Raw genomic sequence first — 13,395 nt, 5'->3', positions numbered from 1 at the left:
TATCACAAACTAAATTGAATTTAATATCAAAGTAAATAGCAGGGGGTTGCTGTGGCTGTAGTGACGTTGTTATTCTTTTTCACATTTCATTAATTAAGCAGCTCAGCTTCTGAATTTAAATTAAGCTACTGTGAAACCCTTCTTGCAGTGCATGGTGTCATAAAATTTAGGACCTTAAGTTTCATTTAGATAAGAGATAACACAAGAGTATTATATAAGTACGTATATGTGAAATACTTTGTGTTTTCAAAAGCTTTTAGATATCAGTGATGTATGATATGTAAATAAAGATGAAATCAGATTTTTGTGAGTCTCTGGAATTAGTGTATCATGCAGAAGAAGGTGTGAGGTATTACGAGTGCTGACAAAGCTTCCCTCCAGTGAACTTCTTGGGTCACTCCATGGTGTCACACTGGCACACTGTTACTGTGCTCTAAGAGTGATTTAAAGACATAGCGAGAATGAAGATGCTTTATATTTGAGTAGGGGCTGATGCTAGTCCAAACAAGCCTGCCAATGTCATGCCAGATTACTTTCAAGCAAGTTAACCTGCCACAATGCAAATTCAGAATCAAGATGCTCTTGAGCTGTAAGATTGTTCCTCCTTACTCTTCTCCTTTTTCTTGGCAGTAAGTCAGAAAATACCCCAGTGCTATGGAGTATAATACAGAACTGTAGTCTTCCCACTCCTGATGCAGGCTGAGTACCATCAGCCTGTGTCTGCTACGTGCTTGCGATCTTTAAATTGAAGAAAGTCAGCTATTTAAATGCTTTCTTGCAAGAAATGTTCCAAGCACCTTGTTTACACCTGTGCTACAATGTGAACAAACCTGTGATTCACTCCTGAACTAAGAATTCTATGTTCTGTTTAAGCCTGAAAGAATTTTTGATGACTGAATGAATTGTTGGAAAGTGGAGTTTTACAGTGGTCAAAGTACACATTATCACAAAACTATTGCAGATGTATACTCTGTATATATGGGCTATGGGAGGGTGACTACTTAGGGACAGGATCCGAAGCGCTAAGGTCAAAACGCTCACTGTCTTTGCCAGCTCTGCTTTAGCCCTGCTGCAGGCTTTTCCTCTGTGCAGGTGTCTGCCCTTATCAGCCAGATGTGCACAGAGGCTAAGTCAGTTGTGTTCCTTCTGGCTCCTAGCTGACAACTTGTGCTCCTTCCTTTAAGGTATGTAAAGACTGCTGCACAGAGTTATACAGCAGGAACAGTCACATGGGGCACAGTCAGAGCATCCAGGTGTTGAACACCCACTTTTGGTTCAGCTTAGACTGGCTTTAGCTTAAGTTACCAAGATGTTATGTACAGTACATCCCAGTTCGGGACCAGGTCTCCTGAGTTCTCAATAGATGTAGACACAACTCCTCTCCACACTGTCAATAAACAGGTTCCCATAGGCTCATAATATACTAGATATGTCACCTGTTAACGTGGGGAACACTTCACATTATAAAAGGACTGATAAATCTTCCTGATTGCACAGTGCGGCAAGGAAAACCAATAAAAAAGTTCAGCCAGCCATCATTATGACTGTTGCACACAAATCCCATCATAAAACTGCTACAAATACAAATCTTGTTAGTTTATTTATTGTTAATTATAATTTGGGAATCCTTATTCATTTAATCAAATGAAAAATATTGAAATAAATGCAGTCTTGTACTAAACTACGAAAATTCATCTTGGTGCTTTGCAACTGACAACATTAATTTTGCAATTGTCTTCCTTTTTAAACGGTTAGGCTTGCTGCATGTTTATTGCAAATCTCATTCTCAAATCATGGCTAACTTGCTGCAGTCATGTCCCTGTAGGCAACTTTCCTAATTATTGAAACCACATCAAAAATTCATAGTTGGGAAATCCAATTATGAAGTGCACAGTGTTTTACAAGTGAATACTTTGGCATACATTCAGTTCCTCGCATAGTCTTGAAACGTTTCTAAAGTGATGTATACTTAATGATATATTAATTTAATTCTAAGATATGAATCCTGTTTGTGTAAACTTACCTAATTGTGACTCAGTATCTGAAATCTCTAACAATTCACAGTTAGCGTAAAAATCTAGATGGGACTATTCTCGCAAAAAGAAAGGCGTGCTCAGTCTCCTGCCAACATGAAAGTAAGTATGAGACCAATTCCCAGTTTCTTTCTTTATGAGATTCATGTTTTAATAGGACAGATCATGCCTGTAAAAAGTTAAAGATCTGGCTTTTGATCCTTGATTCCAGAGCTTTGCAAACATTGAAAGGCTGAAGCAGGTGTGAAGGATGCGTGGTGGAAGCAGAAACAACATCAGGAAGGATGTGATGCTGCTGCACAGGAAGCAGGCGGCCATTCTGAGCATAGGTGAATGGAGGGATGACTTGGAGGAACACATCTAATTTCAAGTGGAAACAGATGATTATGCAGAGTCAGAGTTTTTCAGTTGGAACATAGTATGATCTCTTTGTGATCTAGGGTACTTTCTAACAAGTTTTTGTCATTTCCCTGTGCCCACCATACTTTGCATCTACATCAAAAGCCTCTGAGTTAATTAGTATGTTTCCCACCTACCCTTTAGTCCACAGGTATTTCAATCAACAGGTGTATCAGCTTGATGCCAGGCTTGCACTTTTTTTCTTTGCGTGCCTAAAAGAAGGACTAACTGGACTGAACTTCAAGAGAAAAAATGTGGTTCTTTGTTACCTTGAAATTCTTTTAGTGTTAATAAGGTGTTTCTGTCACATGGGCATCTATTTTAATGGTTCAGTCTTAACTTAATCCTGAGCATATAACATGTACCAGCCTGTTGTCATGGAGGTGGTTGTGACACACTTTCTTTGCAGGATTAAGAATGGCCAGCCTGGGAGAGATCACTTTCTCACTCCAGCATGAAGAACCCTCATAGCACAGTTACCAAAATCTGAGGGGTTTTTTTATTTCAGTAAGTTTATTTATAGTAAAATGCCTGTAAGGCAAAATGATTTTGCTTCATTTCCCTGTACAAGTCTGGACACATATACGTTGTTTAAAAAGCCACATACCAGGCTGGCCACTGTTCATCTTGCACAGACTCCCTCAGGACAAGTTAACCATGAGCCTTCCTGCCAGACCCTCAGGCGAAGATCTGAGAAAGCAGATGGGCCTTACATTGTGCCCCGAAGGTCAGTGGATGTCGGCTCTGCTAGGCCACTGGGAGAAGTAAATTCCTGAGCTGAGGATGTTTCACAAAGAAAGCAGAGCTTACACTCTCCAGATGTTCAGATACAGGGTGTGTCAGCAAAAGCTCTCTGGCTGGCCTCCGCTAAGATAACGCTTAGAGAAGAAAAGGAAATTCCTCGGGCAGCCTCAGTCCAAGCTAGACTGTTTCATTAGTCTAAACCAGTGGTCTTGGATTCACAGCATCAGAATCCATGCAGGAACCAATGCCTGGAAAAAAGAAGTGCGTATTTTGCAGGGAACCTCTCTGTCAATAGTGCAGCTCATACACCATATACTTGTGTAATTATTTCATAAATTACCTGAAAGTTTCCTGCAGTAGGATTTTTTTGTTTGTTTTTTGTGGTGAACCATACTTGGTTTGGTATTCCTTCCAACACGCCCAAGCTTGGGGATGCACTGTGCAAGGCCTTCCTTCCAAAGCTTGTTTCCATTCCACCTGTGTTTTGTAGTCCACAACTGAATCTCTCAATGTTGCATGGTTCCCTTTCTGCACAGCTACACATCACCCTCAAAATCCGGGCTTCTGGCTTGGGCATCTGAGATGGCCATGCTGTGGCAGCAAGCAGCACCTCCTCCAGACGCTGCCCCCAGCTCCCTCCCAGGCACCTTGGCCAAAAGCAGCTTATCTGAACAATGCTCACTGCACACTCACAAAAGGGATGTATGCTCCCATTTATTTTCTGGTTTTCTCCGGGTTATTTTTTATTTCTTGCTTATTTTTCAGTCTTGGAAGCATTATCAACAAGCTCAAGTCCCCTGTGATGTTGGTTTAGACAAAGAACATAAAACAGTAGGAGCTCTGGGACTACTGATGGTTTAGACCGTTTGCCCATGTCTCCAACTTTCCCCCCTTAACAAAAAGATACGCTGGTGAAATAATCTTTTCCACAAGATTTTGTTTCCCCATTCTCTTGCTGGTGTCCTCAGTACAGAGATGGGTTTATTGCCCCCAGGTCCCACTTTGGCTGCTGCTGTGGCCACTAGGCTCTGGTCCCAGTGATGCTGGGGAGGATTTGCTTCACTTAAGGAGAGAGAGGATAGGAGTTGGGCGGTGTTAGCAGAAGGAAAGTTGCACAGACTGTTAAAGTGGCTGGCAAGCTACCAAGCTCAGCAGAAATGAGCAGTTTCTTCAAAAGTGGCCTGCCTGGCAGCCCTAACTGCAGCCGGTTCAGCAGGACACTAATGCTCAGCAGCCAGCACTGTGCAATGCTTCCCTGCTGCAGCTACAGGGTCTAGATAAAGTGCCCAAAATGCCCCGGATCTGGAACCACCACCAGATGCATCCTTTCGAACCCTTCCACAACAGGCAGCTGGCTTCACCACCAGACAGAGGGTGGGCACCCCTGCTACAATCCTGAACTTCTGAACCTCAGGTGTACGGAGACAAAACTCCTGAGCATCAAGTGTACTGAGGTTAACAGTTTTGGAGAGGGCTTTTTTTTTTTGGCTCCAGCTTTGTCTCCACATGAAGATCCTGAAGCACCACCTCTCCAGCACTGCCAGCAAGACTGACTTTTTCACTCCCATCCAACCCCTCAGCCAGCCCGCCTGCAGAGCGCTAAGGAGGCCTTCAAGTAATGCTAGTCTATGAATCTAAAAGTCATTAATCCCTCCTCCAAACATCATGAAGTTGGCTTGAAAATAAGTCTTAGCTGTTTTTGTCTTTCCCTTCTGGTTCATGTTTTGGGTGTTTTTTAGGTTACTGTTGTGCAGATAATTTAGTCTATCTCTGTGATTTCTCAGACATTTCTTTACATAGGTAATCCATGCCCAAATGAACGCTCCTGTTTAACAAAATCAGACTAGTCCTACTGAGAAAGTTTTACAAGGTAAGCCCTAAATATGTATGGAATGACCAAATCTATTTTGGGTGTGAAAAGTGCTGCTTATAAATTTTCTGCAGAGAGATTCCAGTCAACACATCCCTGTAAAACCTTCAGTGGAAAACTGGAAGCCAGCTCCTGCTAGGTCCAAATAAAGCTTTTACATTTTTTCTTACTGGTAAACTTTCTAGAGAAACAATGAAAAAAAAAAAAAACCAAAACCCAAACCAACCAAAAAAGAAAAAAACAAAAACAACCCACACCAGAAACAAAAATAGTTCTGGGTTTGTGTATTTACATGATTATAGAATCACTGAAAGCTGTGTTTGAATATGTCAGGATAACAGGTCGATTATTACAAAACCCAGTAGGTTATTCATTTCTGCACCTGTTTGTATTGCAAACACATACTTTCTCCCTTGAATCAGCACTGATTTATCCATCTGGCTGATGAACACTAAGTATCTTGAAGTATCTGGCAGGGAAGAGGAATTACTCATGAAAACTTTGGCTTTGGTATCACTTTCAGACCCTGCTACTCCCTGACTGCTTTTAAATGTCCAAAAGAGATAATGTGACTCAGGCACTGGATGGGTATTTCTGCCTGTCAAAAATAAGATTTTAGTCCATTTAAAATGTGGCACATAATGCATACACAAAGGAAAAACAAGGAGTAAATTAAAAACCTGCTAAATGATCAGAGTATTCTGCATTCCTGTAACCCCATCTGGGAAATTGCATGTGGTTCTGTTCTCCATAATTTGAGGAATAAGTTGGTAAACTGAAAAAGTTCAGGAAAGAGGTATAAGAGTGAAGAAAGACTGAAATAACACACTTAACAGTGGGAGAATTTGGTCCTTTTAAGCCTAGCAAAGGGAGGGGCCGATTGCTCATAGTCTGCATGTCTAAGTATGAACACAGGGTCACAGACAAAGTTATAATGAGATCCAGTGGCTGGGAGCTGAATCTAGACAAATTCAAGCTATAAAATAAGACACATATTTTTAACAGTGAGGGTAATTAACCCAGCAACCCAGCGAGGCATTATGGCAAAGTCTCCTTCTTTGGAATTCTGTAAATCAAAATCAGATGTTTTTCTAAAAGACACTGTACTTCAAACAGGAAGAAGCCTGATGCCTGATACTGTGTGTCAAACAGGAAAGTGGAGTAGAGCATTGTGGTAGCTCATCTGGCATTACAAACCATAAACTAAAATTATTCCTTTGTAATGAACCACATACCCTGGAGAACTGAGACAAAATTTTGTCATTGGAATTGGAGGTTACAGTGTTGGACAGGGAGAGTGGAAAGGTGAAGCAAAGTATCATTTACAGGGAAAGACATTATTTTTTATTCAATCAACTGATACAGTTTGCTCAGCTTTCACTAGCCTGACTAGAGTTTTTTCCAGCTATATGCATTCATCTAATAAGATGTTTTATCTCCTGACAACCCGGCTTCACTTATCGTGGAAGATGATTGAAGGACTAGTCACAAGCTTGTCATTAGAAATGCAAAGGGAGAGAGAAGCGGACTTAGAATGAAGATGAGACGAAGCTGCAAAACATGGAAAGGTGAAGGACAAATGGGACAAAGTTATGTTTATGTGATGAATCCAGAGACATATTTAAAAACCTAGTGATTAGGCACACAGTCAAAGTGCAGAAATTCTTGGTTTTCTCATTACAAAGGTACTGAGATCCTGAGTGTGCGCAGAACTTGGTATAAAGTATTAGAAAAGTGAAAGGCAGATTAAGCTATTGAGCCATTGCCAATTAGGGAGATCTACCTCATTTATGGAAAACAAGAGAACTAACCTCTGCTGATCTTATGCCTTCTTCTTTTTACTTACATCTATTTTGTATGGCATTGGGAGGGGCTTGCCAAATCAGCTGCTCACCCTCTCAGTCAAGTAGTGGAAATTTCACAAATCCTTAGATGCACTGACTCCTGTAAAACAAACCATCAGAGCATGGAAAGTGTTAGCTGAGTGGGCAGCAAAGAGATAAATGATTCACAAATAGAAAACTATGGATGGCTCCCATACAACATGAGGCACATATTATTCTTCTGAGGCAGACCTTTCCCATACCCACATTATATTGTATGAAATTCCTAACCCCTTCAGAACAGAGAACTGACAGCTTTAAACTGCTGCTCTGGTACAAGCAACTGCTAACAAGCCTGATTTTGCAGGAATGTTCAATTGCAGGACCCAGGGCACTTCCAGGTGCTTTGCTGACCCCTGAAGGAACAGAGATGGAGCAGGAAAAGCAAGTGTGATGAGTGTCTGGTCACAGTTCTCATCTTCAGCTTGCTTCTGACACCAATAACCCTGCAAGCCACTCACATAAATAGCAAAGTGTTTTACCATGCCAGTCAAAGTGGGTTGTGAAAACCAATCAACTGACTGACAGATAGGAAAGGTTATGTAGCAAGAAGATTATAATGAAATCAAGATCCTTCTGGCTTTTTGGGTTTTAAGCAGAAGGTGTCAGAAAAGTTACCACAGGGATAACTGGCTTGTGGCGCCAAGCGTTCATAGCGACATCGCTTTTTGATCCTTCGATGTCGGCTCTTCCTATCATTGTGAAGCAGAATTCACCAAGCATTGGACTGTTCACCCACTAATAGGGAACGTGAGCTGGGATTAGACCGTCGTGAGACAGGTTAGTTTTACCCTACTGATGATGTGCTGTTGCAATAGTAACCCTGCTCAGCACGAGAGGAACCGCAGGTTCAGAGCCCTGGTGCATGCGCTTGGCTGAGGAGCCACTGGCGCAAGGCTACCATCTGCGGGCTTATAACTGAATGCCTCTAAGTCAGAATCCTGCTTAGACACTTGATGTTGTGCTGTTGTGTCACTGGTCACTTGAGATTGACGCAGGAAATGACAGTCTTGTTCAGAATGTGTGGATTAACGCCCCTCCTGAATCTTCGTTAGCGAAGACAGGCCTTCCTCATAGGAGAAGGAAAACTCCTATCTTCAAACCCGGGCTGATGGAGCTCGTCTAGCCTTGTATGGTCTTCCATTGAAGAGAAGGACACTCTTACAAAACCTATGACCTGCAGACCTTGCTGTCACCGTCCCAGCTCACTAGGCCCTGGCAGACAAACCTCAGGTGTAAAAGGTGGGGCCAGTTCGCTCAAGCTGCATCTCACCTAAAAAATCCACTGCGCAGGCTGGAAGGGCTCACTGACACTTGTCTGTATGGATGGGAGAGGGTCGAAACGGCAGGTGACAGGGGGCATGGGAAGCTGCAGATCCCACCTTGCATGCGGGCAGACCAGTGCATGGGTAGCTCGAGATTGCTCAGGAGGTGACAGTCCTGGTCGGACACTCCCTGATTGCCCAAGTACCCTTTTTTCCAACCAGAGTTGCATATCCCACATGCCTTTGTTCATCATGCTTGTAGTAAGCGTGGTTAAAGCCTTTCCCAAATCTCCGCTCACGAAGCCAAGCCGTCGCTAATGAAATACTTCGTTATTAAGTACACTGCAGCATTCTGAATCACTTTACAGTTAGAAGTACTCCTTTAGTCTGTCCCCTAAAATACAGTAATATAGGATAAGAGATAAGACAGGTGAAAAAAAGAGATCTTTATCTTGAAACAAATACAATAAGTACTTTTTAGTGGAGCAAAGGCATACATAAATATACTTAAAGCAAAATATTAAGAATTAGATCATTCTTACAACAGTTTAAAAAGAAACCCCAGTGATATAACAGGGTGATTTTTATATATAAGAATTGCTACTTGAGGAGGGTAAGGGTTTGGACTCTTAATAGCCAAGGTTTAATTGAATCTATTAATCAATAATGACATATATAAATAGGTCATCCTTTGACCAGATAAAAGTCTAGTTTCCCCACAACACAAAAATATGTAAAAAGCCCCTCATAATTACATGAGCTTCATTTTCTTGGTATTTTAAATAAAATGCTAACAAACTCCGGGGTCATTCAAAGCATAATACACATATCTTCACAGTCCATGCCAAATGTATCCCATTTCCAGTTGGTTGATATCCAAATAGTATAATCTAAAAAATATAGAGCAGTTTGAAAAATCTTTCCAAAATGTCAGAAATAATTAATTGTGAAGTATGTCTCAATCACTACATTGGAACAACATATCTACATAAAAATCTTACTTAGAAGTACATGTATTCAACATGAATGTTTCCAACTATACCTGTATACTTATGACAAGATATTTTTCCTAGAATCCACTACAAATTTACCTATATTTTTATAACACATCTCATAATGGTGGATGTAGCTTAAGTATTGGAAAACAGAGAAAACAGAGTAATGAATACATTTGAAAACATCTTTGCAGTGTATGTTTCTCATCACACAAAAATCCCCATGCTTATAAACATTAGGAAAATTAAACACACACATACATGTGTGCAGGACAAGGATCACGCTAATGAAGGCACTGTAGCTGCAGCTAGCCTATCACTAAAGACTTTGCAAATATATTAAAATTAAAAGGCAAAGTTATGAATTTATTCTGGTTTAACTTTAGGATGACATGTTTTACATATTGTGCTTCTATATATATACCCACTTATGTGGTATGTCAACAGAAAACAATGCACTGATCCCAAATAAATAATTCACTTCACCTAATACATAAAGAATGTTCTTCATAGAAATGCCCTTGTCATACTCCAGAGTACAAATGTCACCTCTGGAAGTATAAAGGATATTGAATAAGGCCCGAAAAAAAAGATGCCACAAGCCACAGCCAACTTGGAAATGCCAGACAAAATGCTTTGCTCAAGGACGTATGTGGCAAGTAGTGGAAAGGGAAGGCAGCTGTCTCATGGGACACTCATCAGTGCTTGTCACTACAATGCCAACCAGTGCTTTCCAGCTGTTCTGGTTGGGAATTAAAAAAACCCAAACACAAACAAACAACAAAGAAACAAAAAAACTCAGGCTTCTGCTATGAAAGAAACTTCTCAAAGGCAGGTACAGCCATCAAGTACTTAATTGCCATTGACTGCCAACAGAAAGCAACTACCTTCAGAGGCAGAAGTACTACTTCTGGAAAGCCACCCCAATGACTGTGCTACCACTAGAGGGATGTCCAGAGAGACGTTTACCCAGAAAGGTTTCCTTATAAAAACACACTTAGATTTCACAAGTGTTTGAACTGCCCATCTACCATCCCAAAGATATTTTTATGTGACCTTCTAACTTTTGGTTGTGTATGAGTGCTCATCACACGAATCTCTGTTCATGCTCTTATTTTCCATCCTTAAGAGTTTTCATAGTTTCAGCAAGTGAAGATGACATCATGGTACTTACATTCTATTTCTGTCAATGGTCACTTTACATGATACCCAATACCAAGCAACATTCAATAATTCACTTCAAGCAGTATCAGAGGCAAGAGGCAGGCAAGGAGAAGGTTGGTTGCGAGTGGTCACATCAACTACAGCTGGCACTGATTTCTCCTGCATACTAATACCATCCAAAGAAAGGGTCAGGCAGATTGCTGTTGGTAGTTGGTCGCATAGCAACAGCAGAGCAAGCGCAGAAATCCAAATATTGCCAGAGTAGAGAGCCACCGCAAGCTCTCAGAAGGCAGGAGAGTACAAATACACAATGAGTCTGCAGAGGAACAGGATAACACAGAGAAACACTGCTCTTTTTAGCAGGAAATTAAAAACTAAAATCCTGAAAAAACAAAATGACTTCTCTGCTTCCCTAGGATATGGGAAGTTTTGGGTCTAAACACTGTGTACACCCACAACCATGGGACAAGTCAGGCTGCAACCAGTCAGGAGTCACAAATGAAGACTTGTGGACAGTCACAAGTTGTGTTTCACAGGGCTTAGTACTGAGGCCAGTTCTGCTTAATATCTTTTTCAATCTGGATAAGGGGATTAAATGCACCCTCAGTAAGTTTGCAGACAACACCAAGCTGGGTGGGAGTGTTGATCTGTCGAAGGATAAGAACGCTCTGCAGAGGTATCTGGACAGGCTGGATCTATGGGCCAGGGCCAATGGTATGAGGTTCAACAAGGCAAAGTGCTGGGTCCTGCACTTGGGCCACAACAACCTCATGCAATGCTCCAGGCTTGGGGAAGAGTGGCTGGGAAGCTGCTTGGTGAAAAAAGACCTGTGTGTGCTGACTGATGGAGCTGAACATGAGCAGCTTGTGCCCAGGCAGGCAAGGTGGCCAACAGCATCCTGGCCTGTATCAGCAATAGTGTGGCCAGCAGGGCCAGGGCAGCGATCCTCCCCCTGTACTGGGCACTGGTGAGGCCACACCTCAAATCCTGTGTTCAGTTCTGGGCCCCTCACTGCGAGAGAGACGCTGAGGTGCTGGAGCAGATCCAGAAAAGGGGAACAAAGCTGGTGAAGGGTCTGGAGAACAAAGACTGATGAGTAGCAGCTGAGGGAACTGGGGTTGTTTAGTCTGGAGAAGAGAAGGCTCAGGGGAGACCTTATCACTCTCTACAGCTTCTTGAAAGGAGGGTGGAGAGAGATGGGGGTCTCTTCTCCCAGTAACAAGCAATAGGACAAGAGGAAATGGCATGAAGTTGTGCCAGGGAAGGTTTAGACTGGGTATTAGGAAAAATTTCTTCACCGAAAGGATTGTCAAGCACTGGAACAGGCTGCTCAGGGAAGTAGTTGAGTCACCATTCTTGGAGGTAGATGAGGTGCTTGGGGACATGGCTTAGTGATGGACTTGGCAGTGCTAAGTTTTCAGTAGGACCAGATGATCTTAAAGGCCTTTTCAAATCTAAAGGATTCTAGGAGGGTGATGGAAGGACACTGCAGCTACTCTCTCACTTGCACATCAAGCTGTGGGTGACATTAGCAGGTGGGAGGCACTGGAATATCTGACAAGGTCGCTCCCCTGGATGCCCATCTTGCCTCCCCATACACAGACCTAGGCACAGATACTAGACATCATGTTCTTATCTAGTTCCTGTGGTCTTCTGTGGGATGCAATATTCTGGGTGCTACTGTGGCTTTGGGAAATGCTTTTGCATAAGTTTCTACTGCTTTTTGACAAGAGCTTTGAGAGTGCCCTTGAAATTGAAGCTCGCCATCCCTGTGAACAGCAAGCACAGCTGAAGGACATGCTCCAGAGCTTCTGGCACCCTGCAGGCATTATCATGCTTGAGATGTTAATGTGCTACTGCTCAGGCCTGGGATGGCTGCCTATAGTACCTCCACAAATTATCTAAGAACCACTCTACATTCACAGAATTTCAAGACTGCTTTTCAACTACTTTGGGAGCTTCAGCAACCAACAAACTACCCTCCTAACCAGAACCTTCTGGTTGTCTCAGCAAAGTACATGAGCTGAATTCCCCTCTCAGCCACAGCGACAGGACACCCAGGTGTGCTACATGACACACTAGAAGGAATTTACACTGAGACCAAATGGTCTATGCTTTTCTGCAGAAAACCACAAGGTTTTCAATTGTAGACTTCACTGATGAGCACTCTGTATGAATGAGCACTAACTTCACATGCACACAGATTTTTGTGTGTGTGTGCTTAAGTTAAAACAACCTACATATGTTTTGTAGGAGGCTATGCAATTAGCTGAAAATTTCACCTTAACAGTATATTGCTATTTTGATAGACTTCATTTCAGTTAATGGGTTCAGAACCTGCTTTTCTCTATCCAATGAAATGTAAATATAACTCATGAGATATTAAGCAAACTCAACTACAAACTAATATGCACTGATGTTCCATATCCTCTTGTTTCGCATTGGCCTACTTCAAGTCTTTTATTTGCCTCGTCCCAACTCTCCAGCCTGTCCAGGTCTCGCTGAATGGCAGCACAGTCCTCTGGTGTGTCAGCCACTCCTCCCAGTTTTGTGTCATCAGCAAACTTGCTGAGGGTGCACTCAGTTCCCTCATCCAGGTCATTGATGAAAATATTAAACAGCACCGGTCCCAGCACCGACCCCTGAGGGACTCCACTAGTCACAGACCTCCAGCTAGATTCTGCGCCATTGACCACAACTCTCTGCCTTCTTCCTTTCAACCAGTTCTCGATCCACCTCACTACTTGATCGTCAAGCCCACACTTCTTTAGCTTATCTATGAGGATGCTGTGGGAGACAGTATCAAATGCCTTACTGAAATCAAGAAAAACTACATCTACCGCTCTACCATCATCCCTCCACCTAGTCACTTCCTCATAGAAGGCTATAAGGTTGGTCATACATGACTTCCCCCTCATAAAACCATGTTGGCTGTTCTTAATGACCCCCTCATCCTTGATATGCCTAGTGATGGAGTCAAGAATAAGTTGTTCCATCATCTTTCCAGGGATGGAGGTAAGGCTGACCGGTCTATAATTACCC

This window comes from Lathamus discolor, chromosome 4 (genome assembly GCF_037157495.1).
Source record: "Lathamus discolor isolate bLatDis1 chromosome 4, bLatDis1.hap1, whole genome shotgun sequence".
Classification (NCBI taxonomy): Eukaryota; Metazoa; Chordata; class Aves; order Psittaciformes; family Psittacidae; genus Lathamus; species Lathamus discolor.
This window is presented reverse-complemented; position numbering follows the sequence as displayed.